We start from the raw sequence: 18,722 nt of genomic DNA, 5'->3' as shown, positions 1-18,722 counted from the left end.
TATGTCGGCAGCTTCGAGTTAGATTTGGCCAATGAGGAGTGCTGGCAAGAAGTAAGCAGGAGGAGCAAGTATATAGATCAGAGTTTTTCTTCCTCCAGCTCCTTTCCAGTGGTGTCACTGCAGAACAGCTTCATCTCTCAACCTAAAGTCACCGCTCCTGTCAGATGGCCCACTTGGACCAGCCTGCTCTGTCTCCAGCTCCCAATCACCATGTGCTCTCCTTGCCTCTTCACACCCAGGATGGTAACATGGCCCCAGGGCACTGCACTCTCCCTGTGGTTGCCCAGACTCCAACCACACTTTTGTAAATACAAGTATCGCTTGATAAAACCTCCCCAAAATGTCCTCATCCCTGTGTGTTGCCCTGGCTGATGCAGTTCTCTTTACAACCCTGAAAATTAGGTACTACCATTATTACCAAAGATCATACCAAGCAAGTGATGGAACCCCATCTACCTGATTGCAAAACCTGTACTCTGAATCATTCTGTTATAGTAAGATGTAAGGTACCTGTTTCTCTATATATTTCCACACTTCTTAGAGTATATTAGTTTGCTTTGCTATAAAACACCCCAAAACTTAGAGGCTTCAAACAAGGATCATTCATTATCTCCCCCCATTCTGGGAACCAGCAATTTGGGCTGGGCTCAGCTGGGATGTTCTTCTGCTGGATTCACCCGGATTTGCTTGTATGGCTGCAGTTAGCTGGAAGATTTTTCTGAGACCTGGTGGTCCCCAATGGTGTCATCTATCTGTCTGGAAGCTGTTGAGAAGCCACAGAGGTGACCAGGCCACCTGTCTCCAGTATCTAGCAAGCTAGCCCAGACATTTTCATACGATGGTGGGTTCCCAAAAGAACCAAAGAGAGCAAGCTCCAGTGCACAAGCACTTTTCAAGTCTCTGCTTGCATCAGGCTGTCTGACATCCCATGAGCAAACCTAGCTTTAAGGGCTGGCAAAATCCATTTCACCTCTTTGGTGGGAGGAGCTGAAAAATACTTCAGCTTTTCTTTTCTTTTCTTTTTTTTCCCCCCTTCCAACCTACCACATGAAACATTCTTTCTGGAAAGATCTGTGTCTTGACAACTTCATATCCTGTATCCTCATAACCCAAGTCAGAAAAGCAATGCGGGCAGGTCCTATGTTTTAGTGGGTGGGGAGTATCCACTTTATGAATATCTGACACTCTTCCTGCCTGTTAACCACCAGACTGAAAATAATTCTGAAAGCAAAGTCTCTTAAAACTTAGCATGAGGGAGTGGAATTTTTTTTAATTAGGCTTCAGCAGAATTTTTAAAAGAATCTTTCTTTTCTTCAGTTGCCTCTCCCTTGTTATAAATTTTAACTCCACCCAGTGGCATACCACAGCTAGCCTGGCTTCTCCTTCCCAGTCTTCCACACCACTGTTTGCTTGGCTGCGATGCTTAGCTCACATTGCCACAAAAGGCAGAGGGAGAAGTCTTGCTTCCTGCTTTCCTCACTTCCTCTTTTCTTTCTTCCATTCCTCTTGGGGCTTATTCTTGTCTGTTCACTCCTGCTCTGTACCATCTGGTGCCCTCCTAAGCGCTAGATTCTAGGAAGAGTTGGAAGGTTTGCCTCCAGGGATGCCCTGTATTGACCCCCAGATTGGGCACTGCACATCATTGTGCAGCCAGAAGACCAGACCATTAGGAAGCCCTAAGACAGAATATTAATCTAAAAAGTAGTTGTGTATGAAATTATACTTTGAAATACCAATGAGATTATGAACTTTATATGGTTAGCCATTTGTGAATTCATTTCACAAGTATTTGTTGGATAACTACTACTTACCAGGCACTGTGCAGGCCCTGAAGTATAAAACATTGGTCACTGCCCTTGAGAAACTTACAGTCTGGGGGCAGGTGGGAAGAGATAGACACATGAAGAAATAATATCAGTTAGTGAGGTAAGTGATAGCACTTATAGCATATATGTAAGAGAAGGTCACAAGAAGGCAAGAGGCTGCTGTACCTAGCCTTGGTGATTGAAGGAAGCATTTTCCAGGAGATGACATCTGATAAACTCTAGTCCAGAACTGTCCAGTAGAAATATATTATGAGTCATGTATGTAATTTTAAGTTTTCCAGTAGCCACATTAGAAAAGTAAAAACATGAGGCACCTAGGTGGCTCAGTTGATTAAGCATCTTACTCTAGATCTCAGCTCAGGTCTTTTTTTTTTTAAAAAAGATTTATTTATTTATTCATTCAGAGAGAGTGAGAGAGAGGCAGAGACACAGGCAGAGGGAGAAGCAGGCTCCATGCAGGAAGCCCGATGTGGGACTCGATCCCAGGTCTCCAGGATCACAACCCAGGCTGCAGGCAGCGCTAAACCACTGTGCCACCAGGGCTGCCCTCAGCTCAGGTCTTGATCTTAGGGTTGTGAGTTCAAGCCCTGCACTGGGCTCCTTGCTGGGTGTAGAGCCTACTTTTTAAAAAAATGAAATAAAAACAAACAGGAGAAAATAATCTTAATAACTATATATATATATATATATATATCCAATATATCCAAGCTATTAACATTTCACTACCCAATCAATATAAAAGTTATTAATGAGATATTTCACATCCTTTTTATTGTACTAAGTCTTTGAAATCAAGCATTTATTTTATACTTACAGCACACATCAATATGGACACCAAGTGGGCAGCCCGGGTGGCTTGGCGGTTTGGCGCCTGCCTTCGGCCCAGGGTGTGATCCTGGAGGCCCAGGATCGAGTCCCACGTCGGGCTCCCTGCATGGAGCCTGCTTCTCCCTCTGCCTGTGTCTGTGCCTCTCTCTCTCTCTGTGTCCCTCTCATGAATAAATAAATAAAATCTTTAAAAAAAAATATGGACACCAAGTTTTCAACAGTTAACATAAAATGCAGTCCCATCAAAGCAATGAAGGTGTGTTTAATAGAAACATATTTTGTATTGCTCCAATTTACAATGTTTTATTTAATTTAATTTAAGTGGAGTAAAATAGACTCAATTTCTAACTTCCACTAGCCACAACTCATGAGCTCAATAATTATATGTGTCTAGTGGCTGCCATATTGGAGAGAACAGGTCTAAAAGGATAAATAGACGTGAAGTAAAGAAAGTAGAGAAGATGGGACATTCTTGAAAAGAAAAAAAATAGTGTGAGCAAAGGCACAAAAGTTAGTTAGCATGCAGTATGGAACTCTGCAGTTTGATATTATTGTGACATAATAGATAAGACTAGTGGTGGGAAATGAGCCAAAGGTGAAAAGATAGGCAACAGTCATAATGAGCCTAGAATGCTCCAAAAGAATTATATATTTCATAAATATATACTTAATATGTGGGAAATTGAGCACAGAGAGAAGTCTCAGGTGTATGCTCCAGCCAGGACCACTAAAATGTAATGTAAAGGAATCTAGACTCCTGGTGGCCTAGGACAAAGGCTTAGCAAGTCTACGTCTGAGGTGACAATGCTTAGCAAAACAAAGTATAGAGTCGATGAAGTACATATTTTCTCTAAGTAAGAAAAATCAACTCAAACAGATTTCAATAAGGTGGTTTACTGGCTCATATGGGGACAGTCCAGAAGTAAGGCAGACCTTGTGGTGGTTGGTTCAAGTGCTCAAGAGTATAATGAAGGGCCCGCCGCCCTTCTTCCTCTCTACTCTGTCATTCACAATGCTGACCTCATTCTAAGACCTGCTCCCCTTGGAGTCATAGGACGACTGCCAGCAGAGTTTGAAGCCCCATGTTTCCTCATTCACATTCAGCAGTAGAGAGTGTTCCATCATTCCAAATAAGATTCCTGAAACGTATCTGATGAGACCATCCCAAGACACAATGTCCATACCTTGAGGAATAACAATAATCAGGAGTTAAAAAGGTACAGACTAGCTCAAGTTATTAATAGCTCAGAGCTAGAACAGCCCACAAACTCCATGGGCTGCATGGGCATATAGTAGCCTGAGAGAAAATCTGGATACTATTAATATGGGAGAAGGAGACATGAGTGCTATGAGTAGCAACCAATAAATGTCGACTACAGTCCACCCCTTCAGCCACTCAACATCTGTTCATGCCCATCTGCCACAGAGACACTTTCACAAATGCCCACATCCACATAAACATTCATTCACCTCAAATGGAAAGAACCCAAAGGCTCGTATAACTACATCTTGTGAAATCCCTCTCCTTGGAATCCAGGCATAATTCCTTGTGGCTCAGTGACCTTTGGCTAATGGTAAATTATCTGCACAGTGGATAAAAAGCAGGAGGTATATAGTAAAAACTCTATTTGGGAAAATGGGGGCAAAAAACATATCATATCCTGTAGAGCAGAAGTAATGAAGACTCTTGGCAACAGGAAAGATTCTTGGCAATAGAGACCAACGAAGGTCATCTTTGTCCAGTTGTCCTTCATGAGCATATCTGAGAAAGGCACTGGGAGGATGTGCTTTCTGAGAATTATATTCCTTTAGCCATTGACAACCATTTGGTGGAAGTTTGAGGTCTTGAGATTGTCTTAAAGTTTGCCCTAAAACTTGAGCAACTGAAAATAACTGTAATTTTACACAGTTTCTTTGGCAACACAGTTCGTGGAAAGTTTAGGCCTTTCACCTTTTGCTTCTAGTCAACTCCATTGAGTAGCACTCATAGCCAAAGGTTTTGTTTGGTTATGAATTTGAACCTGGAAATGTGTATTTTCTAGCCAGAAACCTCTGTGCTTTATCTGTCTGAGTAGGCTACTAACTTTCAAACTTTTTGGCCATGACTCACAATAAGAAATTCATTTTAGGGATCCCTGGGTGGCGCAGCGGTTTGGCGCCTGCCTTTGGCCCAGGGTGGGATCCTGGAGACCCGGGATCGAATCCCACATCGGGCTCCCGGTGCATGGAGCCTGCTTCTCCCTCTGCCTGTGTCTCTGCCTCTCTCTCTCTCTCTGTGACTATCATAAATAAATAAAAATTAAAAAAAAAAAAAGAAATTCATTTTACCTCATTACCTCATACCCGGTATATAATTATGCATATGTATATATTTATGTATAATCAAATCACAAGTTTCATGCAACAGTATTTACCCTTACTGCATGAGATGCATGGTGATATTTTCTATTTCATTCTATTAAAAGAAAGAAAAGAACAGAGAAAAGGAAGAAAAAGAAAAGAGAAAAGAAAAGCTGGTCACAATCCACTAAATTGATTTTACAACCAACTAATGGGTCACACCCAGAGTTTAAAAGCATTACCTTTAGTTGAGGCCTAGTTTAATAGCCTCTTTGTTCATTTTAGCTTCTGCTTTAAAGGAAATAAAAATAATAACAAACTGAGGGTTGCTGGAGGGGATGTGGGTGGGGAGATGGGGTAGCTGGGTGACGGGCATTAAGGAGGGCATTTGATATAATGAGCACTGGGTTTACATGCAACTGATGAATCACTAAACTCTACCTCTGAAACTAATAATACACAATATATTGATTAATTGAGTTTATTTTTTAAAAAGATTTTATTTATTTATTCATGAGAGACACAGAAAGAGAGACAGAGACTAGGTAGAGGGACAAGCAGGCTCCTTGCCAGGAGCCCTATGCAGGATTTGATCCCAGGACCCTGGGACCACACCCTGAGCCAAAGACAGACGCTCAACGGCTGAACCACCCAGGCATCCCTGATTAATTGATTTTAAATAACAATCAATTAATAGGCTTCCATGGAGAGATTCTTATGATTTTTTCTAGCCTTCAGACTGCTCCCAGATACAGCTTCACAAATCATGTGAGTCTTCCCTTTCTTAGAGAATGTTTAATGGGATGTGCTGGGACAGCCTAGGATGGGGTGGGTCAGTAGGTTTCTGTGTCCCTATCTCACCTCCTGGGAATCCTCTGGTCTCCCTGCATCTGTGTGTATTAACCTTGATTTGAGATAGAAAATGTGGCCTTGCGAGCCCCATGGGCCCCAGGGTAAAGACTTCCAGCCATATTGAATTACAAGCCATAGGCAAAAGGGCTCTCTCTTAGCAAAACCATATTCCCTTCACTTTCTGCATGAAAACAAGCCTCCCTCAGCCTGTCTCTTATAGTACTTTATTGAAGGCTGCCAGAAGTAGCCAACCCACTACAACATCCTGAACTTTTTCTACCAAATTGAGCTTCAGTATATAGCCAGCCTGATCCCTAGGTACAAAAAGCAACATTTTCACCCATTGTATAATGAAGACCTCCAACTTTCCAGCTTGGGGTCTGGCACCCTCATAGGCCACTCCTGGCCTCCTCCAGTTGCAATTCCATGATTTAGGGGGTATTTCTTACAGTACTTTCTGGTCCAAACTCTCATTTTGCCCCCTTGAAAATTAGTCTGAGTCTTCTAAACCCTCCTTGTCCTAAGGAAAAGGCCATAAAATGAGTAGCCTTCAGCAAATACCTTTTAATATGTTAGTCAGAATTTTTATAGGAGCCCCCACCACTTCTGGAGTGTCAGGACTTCTGCAGAGAAACTCTTAAAGATAGAAACAGTCTTGAGCATCCAAAGAGCTGAATCTCATTGTGGAGTTTTAGGCATAGGACGGAAGGCAGGATGATGGAATGGGGAGAGCGAGACTTTTGGAACCAGGAATCCTGGGATTTGAGCCCTGGCTTCATCGTGAGCGGTGTGAATTTGAATCAGTTACCTCTCTAAGGCTCGTTTCCTTGGCTGCAAAATTGTGAACAGTAATATCTCTTATGATTGTGAAGGCTAAATTGGAGATATAAAGCACCAAGCACTAGGGTGGCCATAGAGAAGGTGCCAAGAAATGTTGGCATCCCATTCCAGAAGTATGGAAATGTGATGAGAGATGCTGAAGGAAGCCAAGTATGCATAACAGGTTCCAAGAGCCTATAATCTTGGGGCCAGGGTGGCCCTGGGATCCCTAGAATCAGACCCCAGGGTCCCCCTAAAGGCACCAACTCAACAGTGCCTGCTGACACTTGAAGATGAGACAGCCAGGGTTAGAGTTTTCTTTCCTTGGCCAGTGCTCCTGAGCCTCCAGGTGTCAACTCCTGCAAGGAAGAGCCATGCTCAGAGCTGGTGGCCAGCAAAGAAGCCTGGAGAGAGGAACTGTAGACAGATACTTCTGTGACTTCAGACTCTTCTGGAATAGTTACAGCAGGGTCTAGGTTCCCAGGATAGAAACAGAGGCCACCTATTGCCTATAAGCTGCCCCTGTGATGAAAGACAGGCCCACCATCCATCTCATGAGGTGGCAAAGCTTAGATTCTTGTAGAAAATCGGTAAATGAGTCTGCCCAATTTTTTATCACAATTTAAGGGAGGATTAATAAATAATATTAAAAATGCAACCTTGGTTAATAAAATTCCAACTTACCTTCAACCATCATGTCTGGTCACCAAATAGCCTCAGAAAAATGAGTAACGTAGGCAAAATTCACCACCACCACCACCCACCCCCACTTAAAGTTTCTGAAAAGAGGATGACCATTCGTGAGGATGACCACTTAATTTAAACCTTTCTACCCCCACCTTGTAGGAATCAAGACCTACCGTATGTGTTTGATTCCACTTCCTGTTACGTCTTCTAGAGCATTCCTTCCTGTGCATTTGTGGCATGTACCTCCTGGCCTCGCCCCAGCAGGTCACACAGTGGGTATATGTGACAGCCCCTGGGGGTTCTAGAGGCTGAATGATAGTTGCATCAAAGCAACCCCCGGGATGATGCCTGACTCTCCAGGCTGTAGCAGGGGCTCGGGTGTGGATACAGGCCGTGTGCATCATGGCCTGCCAGCAGAAGCTTTTGTACTTCCTCAGGGCTTTTGCTAACCTTCATCTAGAACTTGCTCTTGATTTCCCAGCCAGGCTTACTGGCCTTCAGGATATGGTAAAGGGTCTTATGTTACTATTTCCTAGGAATACAAAATGCCTTCCTCTTCCCTTCCCGGCTCTTCTTTCTGCCATCTTTCTTCTTTCCTCTCCTTGTTTCTCATCCTGTCCCTTTCACGTGTCATCCGTCCTCTTCCATCCTGTTGTCCACCTTCTTTTGGTCCTTCTCTTTCCCTAGCACTCTCTCTTTTTTCTCCTGTCTCTCTCTTCCGCTCCCTCTTGCATTTCTCTCTTCTCTACTTCTCTCTCGTCCCCCTGCCTTCTCTCCCATGACTATTTTAACTGGTTCACTGGCTGCACTGTTCTATTTGCTCGGTCACTTTGAATGTGTGCCCAGAGATGTTCAGGCAAAGGGAGGACTTTGAAAATCCATAAGCCAGTCACATCCAGGGTGCAAGGGTCCTGTGGTGCCTAGGCCTGAAGCATAAGCACTGTCTCCATGGCGTGGAGGAGAGAATGGACATGCCCAAATCAAAAGCGGCTGCAGACCTCCTTAGCTGATCAGCCAGGCCCCTGGGTCAGCAGCTGGAGACCCTTCACCAGCTCCCCTTGATGCAGAAGGAAAATGGGTGATATCTGGCATGCTTTTCTCCACTCCCCCCTCACTAACCTCTCCTTTCCCACCTTATGAGGAAATCCTTCCTGTGTGGCTTTGTTGTCATCATTTCAATTTAGGAGACCAAGAATCCCCATAGTTTATTGTATCACACATCCCTCCCCACTCCTCCCCTCTCTCCACTTTCTTCTGTCCTCTCATTTTTATCAACTCCTCTGTGGTCTCCTGCCTCTCTCTCTTGGTTACCCTTCCTTGTTGATGTTGTTCCTTATTTCTCTCATCTCCCTGACTAAGGAGTACCAGGAGCAAAGAAAAATGGGGCACTCTGGAAAAGTTAGTCAAACATATCTAGGGCATTATCCAGAGTTTTCTCTAGAGACACCCAGACACATGATTCCAAAATTCCACAACCACAAACCCACTCCCCAACCTCTCTCAAGTGGGTTCTTAAGTGAGGAGAATTGGTGAGCATTGACCTGAGTCTAAATCCAGGTTCCATCACCTGCCTCTTGGTGTATGCGAGACCTGGAACAGATGTGTTACACCTTCTGAGCCTTGTTTTTCTATCCGTGAAATGGGACAGTAATACTTCTGGGAGTTCCAAGCACAGAATGAAATAGCAAATATGACAAGTGTTTGGAATGTGTTAAGCACTCAGTGAATATTAATTTCCTTCTTTCCTCCCTGAGAATATTGAACCTGTAGGAACTTAGAATAAATAATAAAGCTTGGCAGTTGAAGCTGGTAAGAGCACAGCATTTCATGTATTGGTTGGTACTGTTTCCTGTGGATAGCAAGACCCTGCAGGTCAATTTTTGTTCTGGGTATGCTTTAGTAACTGCTTACATTCTTCAGTGTTTAAATACTGACTCTTTTCCTCTAGTTGGTGTGATGGCTAGATCTCCCATAGTGTGCTTATTTATTTATTTTTAATTTCACTAGCAATGCGTGAAAGCGTTCTCATGGGAAAAAGCAAAATCAAACAAGATAAGATAAAATTAAAATGTCCTCTGGCCGCCCTCAGAAACATGGGGTGTCACCCAGAGGTGACAATGGCATGACGTATCTTCACTCGAACCAAAAGGATAAACTTTCATTCATGTGCATATGTGTACATATAGAAATGTCCAGATTTATTTGGGGATTTTTTTAACATAAAATGTATCCTTACTGTCATTATTTTGCAACTTGGCTGTTTGTTTCTTTATTAGGTGAAATGCTCTGGAGATGTTTTCTTGTCATTATGTAGAGCCCCACCTCATTTTTTCCTGCTGCAGTGTATTACATAATCCTCCCACTAGAATATAAGCTCAAGAAAGAGATGTTGTCTTTTTCAATTCTTTATCCTTTAAACCTTTAGCATTACCTGTCACATAATAGGTGTTTTACTACTAGGTTAACAATTAAAATATTTCTTAAATCACTGAGTGAATTGGAGAATGGGGGTGGCTCAGACAGTTAAGTGTCTGCCTTCCGCTCAGGGCATGATCTCAGGGGCCTGGGAATGATCCCTGTATTGGGCTCCCTGCTCAGCAGACAGTCTGCTTCTTCCTCTGCCCCTCACCTTGCTCATGCCCGCTCTCTCTTTCTCAAATAAATAAAATATTTTTTTAAATGCTTAAATGAATTAGTATGGATATACCACATGCATCTTTTTCTCCCCCAAGGTGGTCCCTAGATCTTCCTGCATCAGAATCACCTAGAATGCTTTTTATTCTTCCAAGATTTTATTTAAATTCAAGTTAGTTAACATATAGTGTAGTATTAGTTTCTGGAGTAGAATTTAGCAATTCATACCTTACATATTATTAAATGTACCCAGTGCTCATCACACAAGGTGCCCTCCTTGATGCCCATCACCTATTTAGCTCATCTGCCCCCCCCCCATCAACCCTCAGTGTGTACTCTATAGTTAAGAGTTTCTTATGGTTTTCCTCCCTGTTTTTTAGCTTATTTTATTTTTCCTTCCCTTCCCTTCCCCTAAGTTCATCTGTTTTGTGTCTTAAATTCCACATATGAGTGAAATCATATGGTGTTTGTCTTTCTCTGACTTATTTTGTTTAGCATGATATGCTCTGGTTCCATCCACATCATTGCAAATGGCAAGATTTCATTCTTTTTGATGGCTGAGTAATATTGTGTAATGTATATACACCACATCTTCTTGATCCGTTCATCCATCAATGGACATCTGGGCTCTCTTCATAGTTTGGCCATTGTTGATAGTGCTTCTATAAATTCTGGGGTGCATGCGCCCCTTCAAATCACTGCATGCATTGTTAACCATTCCCCTACTGATGGACAATACAGTTTGTTTGCTTCCTACTGCAAACAATACTACAGTGAACATCCTTATTCCTGCCTTTATGTGCACATATGAATGGATTACTCTACCATAGGCCCTAAGAAGTAGAATTGCTGGGCCAAAGAAGACTTCTCTTTTTTTTTATCAATACTGCCAAAATGTCTTCCAAAGACTGTGGTGCCAGTTTATAAACCTACTGATAATATCTTAGGTGTCTTTTTGACATATTTCCAAAATAATCATATGTAGTCCTTTTCTGTTTTGATTCCAGGAAGGGTGGAAGAATGATGACAATTAGAAAAGAAATAAGGGGAGGCCTAGAAATTTATTCATTCATTCATTTGTTTTCTAACCATTGATTCCATTCTAGGCCCTGGTCTAATGCTGGGCACATAAAGATAAATGAGGCCTGGTCCACACCTCAAAGGATATCATAGCCTGGACTTAATACTTAAATACTCAATTTTTAAAAAAGATTTTATTAATTTATTCATCAGAGACACAGACAGAGAAGCAGAGACATAGGCAGAGGGAGAAGCATGCTCCCTGATGCTCTCCATCAGGGGAGCCTGATGCTGGACTCGATCCCAGGACCTTGGGATCATATCCTGAGCTGAAGGCAGATGCTTAACCACGGAGCCACACAGGCATCCCTAAAATACTCAATTCATAAAGGCAATGGCATGAAGAGACATGACAACTAAAATGCAAGGTCTGATCCTAAATTTGATGCTGGATCAGAAAAAACACTAGCCATAAAGAAAAATATTGGGACATTTGGTGAAATTCAAATGCAGGGCAGCCCAGGTGGCTCAACGGTTTAGTGGTGCCTTCAGCCCAGGGCACGATCCTGGAGACCCCAGATCGAGTCCCACATCGGGTTCCCTGCATGGAGCCTGCTTCTCCCTCTGCCTGTGTCTCTGCCTCTCTCTCTCTCTCTCTCATGAATAAATAAATAAATAAAATATTTAAAAAGAGAAATTCAAATGCAATCAGTGGATTAAATAATATCATATTGATGTTGAATTTCTTAATTTATACTATCATACTGTGGTTATATGAGAAACCATATTTTCTGGGATGCCTGGGTGGCTCAGTTGGTTAAGCATCTGCCTTTGTTGCAGGTTGTGATCCCAGGGTCCTGGGATTGAGCCCAATGCAGTGGAGCTCTGCTCAGTGGAGAATCTGCTTCTCCCTCTCCCTCTGACCCTGCTCTCTCTCACTCTCACTCTCACTCTCTTGCTCTCACATGTGCTCTCTCGCTCTAATAAATAAATAAAATCTTTAAAAAAAATAGAAAATATTCTTTTTCTTAGAAAGTACACATTGAAGTGTTTAGGGGTAATCTCTTCAACTGACTCTTAAATGGCTCAAAAAATAGGCATTTATATAATACAAAGCTTTCCAATGGAACCTTCCACAATGATGGAAATGCTCTATACATGCTCTGACAATATGGGAGCCAAAAGCTACATGTGATCACCAACCACTTGAAATATGGCTAATGCAACTAAGGAATCGAATTATTAACTTTATTCAATTTAAGTTTAAATGACCACTTGTGGCTAGTGGCTACCATAGTGGACAGCAATGATATAAACAGAGAAGGAAAAGAATAATAAAACAAATGGGACAAAAGTGTAAAGAGTTGAAACTTTATAAAGAATAAGTGGAGGGACACCTGGGTGGCTTAGTGGTTGAGTGCCTGCCTTTGGCTCAGGGCGTGATCCCAGATTCCCAGGTTCAAGTCCCACATCGGGCTCCTTGCATGGAGCCTGCTTCTCCCTCTGCCTGTGTCTCTGCCTCTCTCTCTGTCTCTCATGAATAAATAAATAAAATCTTTAAAAAAAAAAAAAAAGAATATGTGGAAATTCTTTGAGTTATTCTTATAATTTTTTTAGGTTTGAATTAGATATTTTAAATTATATAATAAATGCAACATCATATCAGGGAAATTCAAATTAAAATATCACTGAGATATATTTTATTATAGTTAAAATGTCATAAATAGGGATGCCTGGGCAGCTTAGTGGTTGAGTGTCTGCCTTCTGCTCATGTCATGATCCTGGGGTCCTGGGATCAGATCCCTCATTCAGGCTCCCTACAAGGAGCTGCTTCTCCCTTTGCCTGTGTCTCTGTGTCTCTCGTGAATAAATAAATAAAATCTTTTTAAAAAAATAATAAAATGTCATAAATAAATAAAATTATACTATCTGGAGGCCATGAAAAGGGCACACTCAGACATTACTATTGGGGATGCAAATAGGCACAGGCTTTTTTGCATATCCCACAGAAGTGTTTGCCCAAGTACATGAGAAAACATGTGAAGATGTTCACTATAGTTTTATTTGTAATACCAAGAAATTGGAGATAGTCAAAATGTTCAACTAAAAAAAAAAGATGTTCAACTAGATAATGGTGAAATATATTTCCCTTTGGTCTTATCCTGAATTACTATAAACTCTTCACCAGATTGAGGCAAATCTTTATGCACTGGTATGGAAAGGTGTCCAAGATAGATAGTTGGGTTAAAAAAAAAAAAGGCAATTTACTGGACAAAATAGTTAATATGATTGCATTTTTGTAAGAAAAAAACTCTAAACCACACACACACATGCACACATAAGCATGCATGCATTCACACACACACTCTCACTCACTCACATTTATATGTACATAGGAAACTGGAGAAATACACATGAAACAGTTGCCAGACCATTCTCCACAAGTTCCCCAAGTCCTGTGGAAAGACCACCCAGATACCTCCCTCGGGTGCTCAGACTGGCTGTGGAGGGTCCTCTCTGAGGCGCCTTGTGCTGTAACAACAGAGGTGCCTCTGGCCAGCCAAAAATCTCAAGCTGGTGCCCATCAGCTTGTTAGCTGTACCTCAGAGCCTGCACAGCCGGGTCCCCAGGAAACATCCCCTCACATGGCCTGCCGGTTCCAGGCCTGCACAAGGCCCCTCCCCATAGCCACCGGGCCTGCGGGGCAGGCAGGGTCATTACTGAGTTCCAAAGAAGGGAGTGTTTATTATTGTTGTAGGTTTGATGCTGATCCCAAAAGGACCTAATCAACAGGTAATAAGACCTCATGGGAGCAATTAGAAACCTCAACTTTAACCCTATTAGAACCACAGCAGGGAAAGCTACAGTCACCACATGCACTGTGCCCCTCATTCTACAGGACCTGACTGGGGAGGAGATGGAGGGGGGATTGTGGAGAAAGCCAGAGATGTCTGGTGGTTATGCTTAGGGATGAGTTGAGAAAGGAATGGGGGTGGTGAGTGGTGAGCAGGGGCACATCCAAGTTGGATCCAAAGTTGGATCTACCCAATGATATACATCAGCAGCATTATCATCAACCGTTAATCCAAGAGCTGTGCTAGGTAGATGGGATACAAAGATAAATAAGCCCCTACCCTGTCCCTAAGATGCTCATAGAGATGGGGAAAAACATTTGCCATACAACAGTAGCTACACAACAGAATGGGTTTATTTAGGGCGTAGGGGTGGGATAGAATTATCAGCCTTACTGGGTGAGTCAGGGAAGGCAAATGTACCAGCAAAGTGCTATCTTGTAGGTAAATGTGACAACAGCCGTTGGTTGGGCACGAAGGGCTCACATGGGTCTCCTTTTGTCCTTGAAGCTGTTTTAAATCCTTTTTTCTTTCTCAATAAGGTTAGAAATAAACAAAACCAAATAGTAATTAATTTTAAAATACAGGACCCCTGGGTGGCTCAGTCAGTTAAGTATCTGCTTTTGGCTCAGGTCATGATCTCAGGGTCCTGGGATCTAGCCCTGAGTCAGGCTCCCTGCTCAGTGGGAACTCTGCTTGTCTCTCCCCCTCAGACCCTCCCCTTCTTCTCTCTCTCTCTCTCAAAAAGATAAATAAAATCTTTTAAAAAAAATTTTACAGACCTACTTTTTTGGTGTTGCAAGTGACTCACCTGCCAACAAGTTAGTTGGAAAGTTAGTCCCATCCATTAGCACAACTTAATAATGCCTGATAAGGTAGTAATGTCATGACCCACTTCTCATCACCCACATAGTGACCAAGAGCACAGTTGCATAATTATTACATGAGAACAAGCTTGGAACTGGACCGACTAACTGCACACAGGCATATCGTCATCATTGTCGATGGATATTTGATAAATATTTTGATTACTTAACATTTCCAAAGCAGGGCCTCAGTGATGAATGATGGAGACAAGGAGACAAAGTTACATCTTCAAAGGCCAGGTTGGCCCCCAGTCTTTTCCAACTTGCACACAATTACAAAAGCTTCTCTCGTTGTTGCACAAATATACACATTTTCTAAAACTAGCTGCAAATGTCATGTCAGCTTGGTTGGCAGATTTGACCAGTCCCGAGAGCACAATAAAATAGCAAAATTGGATAGCAGTACGACAGCCATCTCACTGCTCAATCTTTTATAGCCTTTGAAGAACATCATCCTTGGAAAAAGAGAGTTTGTACATATGCTGCTTGCTTAATCCTGGGTTCTCATTCTACTAAGACAAGAGTCCTGGAAAACAAAAGCTGACACCATACTAAAACCAGTGTACATTTAAAGCCTTCTCAGAGCTTCGTAAAGACCTTCAACTTTATTAAATAAAAAAGAAATGTAAAATTACACAGATTCTTACATTGTAAACATTCATCCAGCCACCTAGCACCTGGTACTGGGTCTGAGAAAAAAAGAACAAGACAAGATCTTTGCCCTTAGAGAGCTTGCCCTCTAATTGAAGGAAACAGAAATAACCAGAACATGATGGCACAGGTCAGAAGTAGCAGAAGCTCTGGGATCTAAGAGGATAAACCCCTAATACAGATGACAAGAGGCATCAGACTACCCCCAGTTAGCTTGGAACTTCGGCTATATTACCAAACTCCTTTTCTTGATTTCTAGGCCTTTCTCAGTATCTGCTTGAACAATCCTGGTTTGGTCCGAAGATCCAGGATCTATGTCTTCACATAGATCATTTTAGATCTGTGAAGAGGTTTGCAAATAAAAAGGTGTTATTTTATTAAACCCAGAAAACATTCATCAAACTCTTAGAATTTTCTAGGCACTGTGATTGGAACAGAAAGAAGCATAAGACCTAATCCCCACCCTCAGGAGTTCATGGACTCACCGAGGAGTTCAGATACAAAAACAAATTAACTGTAATTCAATATGAAAAGTGCCATAATAGAGGGAGGTTCAAAGTACCGTGGAAACACGGATGAGGAAGTAATTAATTCTCTGCAAGTATCTGCAAATGGGTAGCCAAGGGGAGGAGAGATGCTGCAGGTGGAGAGAGCTGCTTCAGAAAGACCTGGAGAAATGGGGGGCACATGTCTTGTTGAAGGATGAAAAGGAGCCTGGGTTGGCACGATTGAGTATGAGGTATATGGGGCAATGCCTGGAGATGGGGATGGAGACTGGAGATGCTCTTGGACCAGGATTTTAAACCTCATCCAATAGAAGCAAGAGCCAGTAGAGGCCTTGTAAATGGAGAGCCACCAGGACCCAGTGGCTACCTGTGCTAGGAACCACATTAAACACTCACAGGTGTTTTTTCTTTCAACCTTTACAACAGCTTTTGTGTTAGGTGCTATTATTATTATTCCCATTTTACAGAGGTAAAACTGAGGCTAAAAGAGGTGAGGAACTTTCCCAAGATCCCCCAGTGGGTGACAAAGCTGAGGTTCTAAGCTCAAGGCCAGATAGTTGTTGTTGTTTTAATTTAATGTCCATCTTTGCAAATGCAAATATAATGAAAGATGCAAATACCAAAGATGCAAATAGATCAATGCTAGCTAGAGAAAAGCTAGCCATGATTATGATTGCAAAAGTACCTTGGATGTTTGAAAAATCTATACAAATATCACTCTACATCAACAGTGGGCCTGTGGTCGAGTAATTCACTGCTCAATTTAATTCAACAAATATTTTTCAACGGACCAGCATCATGTGAGGTCCTATGCTATAGAAAAGCAGAGATGACATAGCAAAGAAACTCACTTCTGGGAGCTTCAAGTCCAGTGGAAGAAATAGATAAACATGCAGAGATATATCCTGAAAGAGTGGACAGAAAATAAGTGTTGGAAAAAAGGGGAAATGTGTACCCTGGATTTGAAGGCTGAATTTGAGATGATTCCCAATTTTTTTTTAAGATTTAATTTATTTATTCATGAGAGACACAGAAAGAGGCAGAGACAGAGGGAGAAGCAGGCTCCATGCAGGGAGCTTGACGTAGAACTTAATCTCTGGTCTCCAGGATCAGGCCCTTGGCTGAAGGCAGGGCTAAACCGCTGAGCCACCCGGGCTGCCCTGATTCCCAATTCTTAACTTAGAGGTGCAGAAGTGATGGTGGTAGAAACAGTGCTGAAGAGGTAGCCCCAGTTAGCAAGGGGCACATTGGGAGGGTGATAAACAGGGAGGGGATGACTGGAAGGTTGAAATTTGAAGCTTGTGGCCTGTGGAGCTGTGGTGTCATTAACAAAAATAAGGAAGTCAGGAAGAAGCCAGTCTCAAAATAAAATTGAATTCAGAAGAAATGCTACACTTCTTTGTGGCACTGAGCTGGATATCTCTTAGAGCAGCATTTTCAACCAGGGGCAATTCAGTGCCCCCAAGGGACTTTTGGGGCTCTCTTTTTGGTTGTCACAACTCAGGGAGGGGGGTACTACTGGCATCTATTGGGTAGGGACCAGGGATGGTGCCACAATGCACAGAAGAGCCCCCACAGCAAAGAAGTATCTGGCCCAAAATGCCAAGGTGGAGAATTCATTCTTAGAACATCTCCAGAAGTATGGCCTCAACATCCTATGCGAAAATGGAGAAATAAGGATAATTCAAAGGAACAAATGGATTGTTTTTCAAAGTACATGTTTCTAGTGATAAAAATCAGAGGAAGGGCAGCAGAGAGCTTTGTAAAGGATTCCAGAATGTTCACCTGTGATGACTACATTCTAGGCCTCCAAAGAGCTCATACCACCTGTCTGGATTCCTTCTTTCTCCTATCAATAAATGGCAGGTGTCAACTTCAAGCCAAACCCCAATCTTGTGCCTTCCCTCCGCATACAGAATCCTACTCGTGGTAACTGTGCAATATTTTACTGATATGGTAATCATATTACTCATGCCAAAAGACTGTGTTCCCAACTTCATGAGTAGTTCTGAGGGGTCAAAACTGACCTTAGAAATTCTGCTTTGTGGGGCATCTGGGTGGGTCGGTGATTGAGCTTCTGCCTTCAGCTCAGGTCATGATCCTGGGGTCCTGGAATAAAGTCCCACATCAGACTCACCTTGCTTCTACCTCTGCCAATGTCTCTGCCTCTCTCTGTGTTTCTCATTAATAAATAAATAAAATCTTTTAAAAGAAAATTCTGGGGACGCCTGGGTGGCTCAGCGGTTGAGTATCTGCCTTCGGCTCAAGACATGATCCTGGAATACCGGGATCGAGTCCCACATCGGGCTCCCTGCATGGAGCCTGCTTCTCCCTCTGCCTGTGTCTCTGCCCCTCTCTCAATCTGTGTCTTTCATGAATAAATAAATAAAATATTTTTTTAAAATTCTGCTTTGGTAGGTCTTGGATGGGGCCCAGAAATGAGTGTATTTAACTAGTACCCCTGGAATCTCTGATAAGATGGGCCATGGCCACAATTGAGAAACCCTTGCTATAAGGGTGCAAATGGGGCAAGGGATGGAGGGGTATTTGCATCACACTGGGCAGGGCAAAGGCCAGAAGGGCTCTGAGCTGTTGGCATGCAGACCAGGTGGGTCTCAATGAGTACAGAATGAGTGCAGCAGATGAGAAGAGCCTGGAGCACGAGAGAGGACATGGTAGGCTCTAAGAATCGTTGAAGAGAAGAACACCAGAGAGGTGCTGGGAATCAGTTCTTTTCTGATGTTTTACTCTCAGAATCCTTTTTAAAGAGAATCCTGGGAATTCTAACCCATAAACCAAAAAAACAAAAAACCTGGGAGATGTTCTGATTGAAGTAGGGTG

The 18,722-nt window shown here is 42.5% G+C and overlaps 1 long non-coding RNA gene across 9 annotated transcripts in view; it reads left to right on the top strand.

Annotated features, from left to right (window-relative positions):
- The window catches only part of LOC111096046, a 267,063-nt gene that overhangs the window by 228,303 nt on the left and 20,038 nt on the right, over positions 1-18,722 (top strand). For 4 of the 9 annotated variants that reach the window (XR_005360175.1, XR_005360179.1, XR_005360174.1 and 1 more), the window contains one exon: positions 99-2,176. The exons of the other annotated variants lie outside the window; for them this stretch is intronic. This is a non-coding gene — a long non-coding RNA (uncharacterized LOC111096046). Of the gene's footprint in view, positions 1-98; positions 2,177-18,722 lie in introns of those variants that run through there. 9 annotated transcript variants of the gene reach the window in all.

The sequence above is a fragment of the Canis lupus genome, chromosome 5 (assembly GCF_011100685.1).
Source record: "Canis lupus familiaris isolate Mischka breed German Shepherd chromosome 5, alternate assembly UU_Cfam_GSD_1.0, whole genome shotgun sequence".
Taxonomy (NCBI): domain Eukaryota; kingdom Metazoa; phylum Chordata; class Mammalia; order Carnivora; family Canidae; genus Canis; species Canis lupus.
This window is presented reverse-complemented; position numbering and strand designations above follow the sequence as displayed.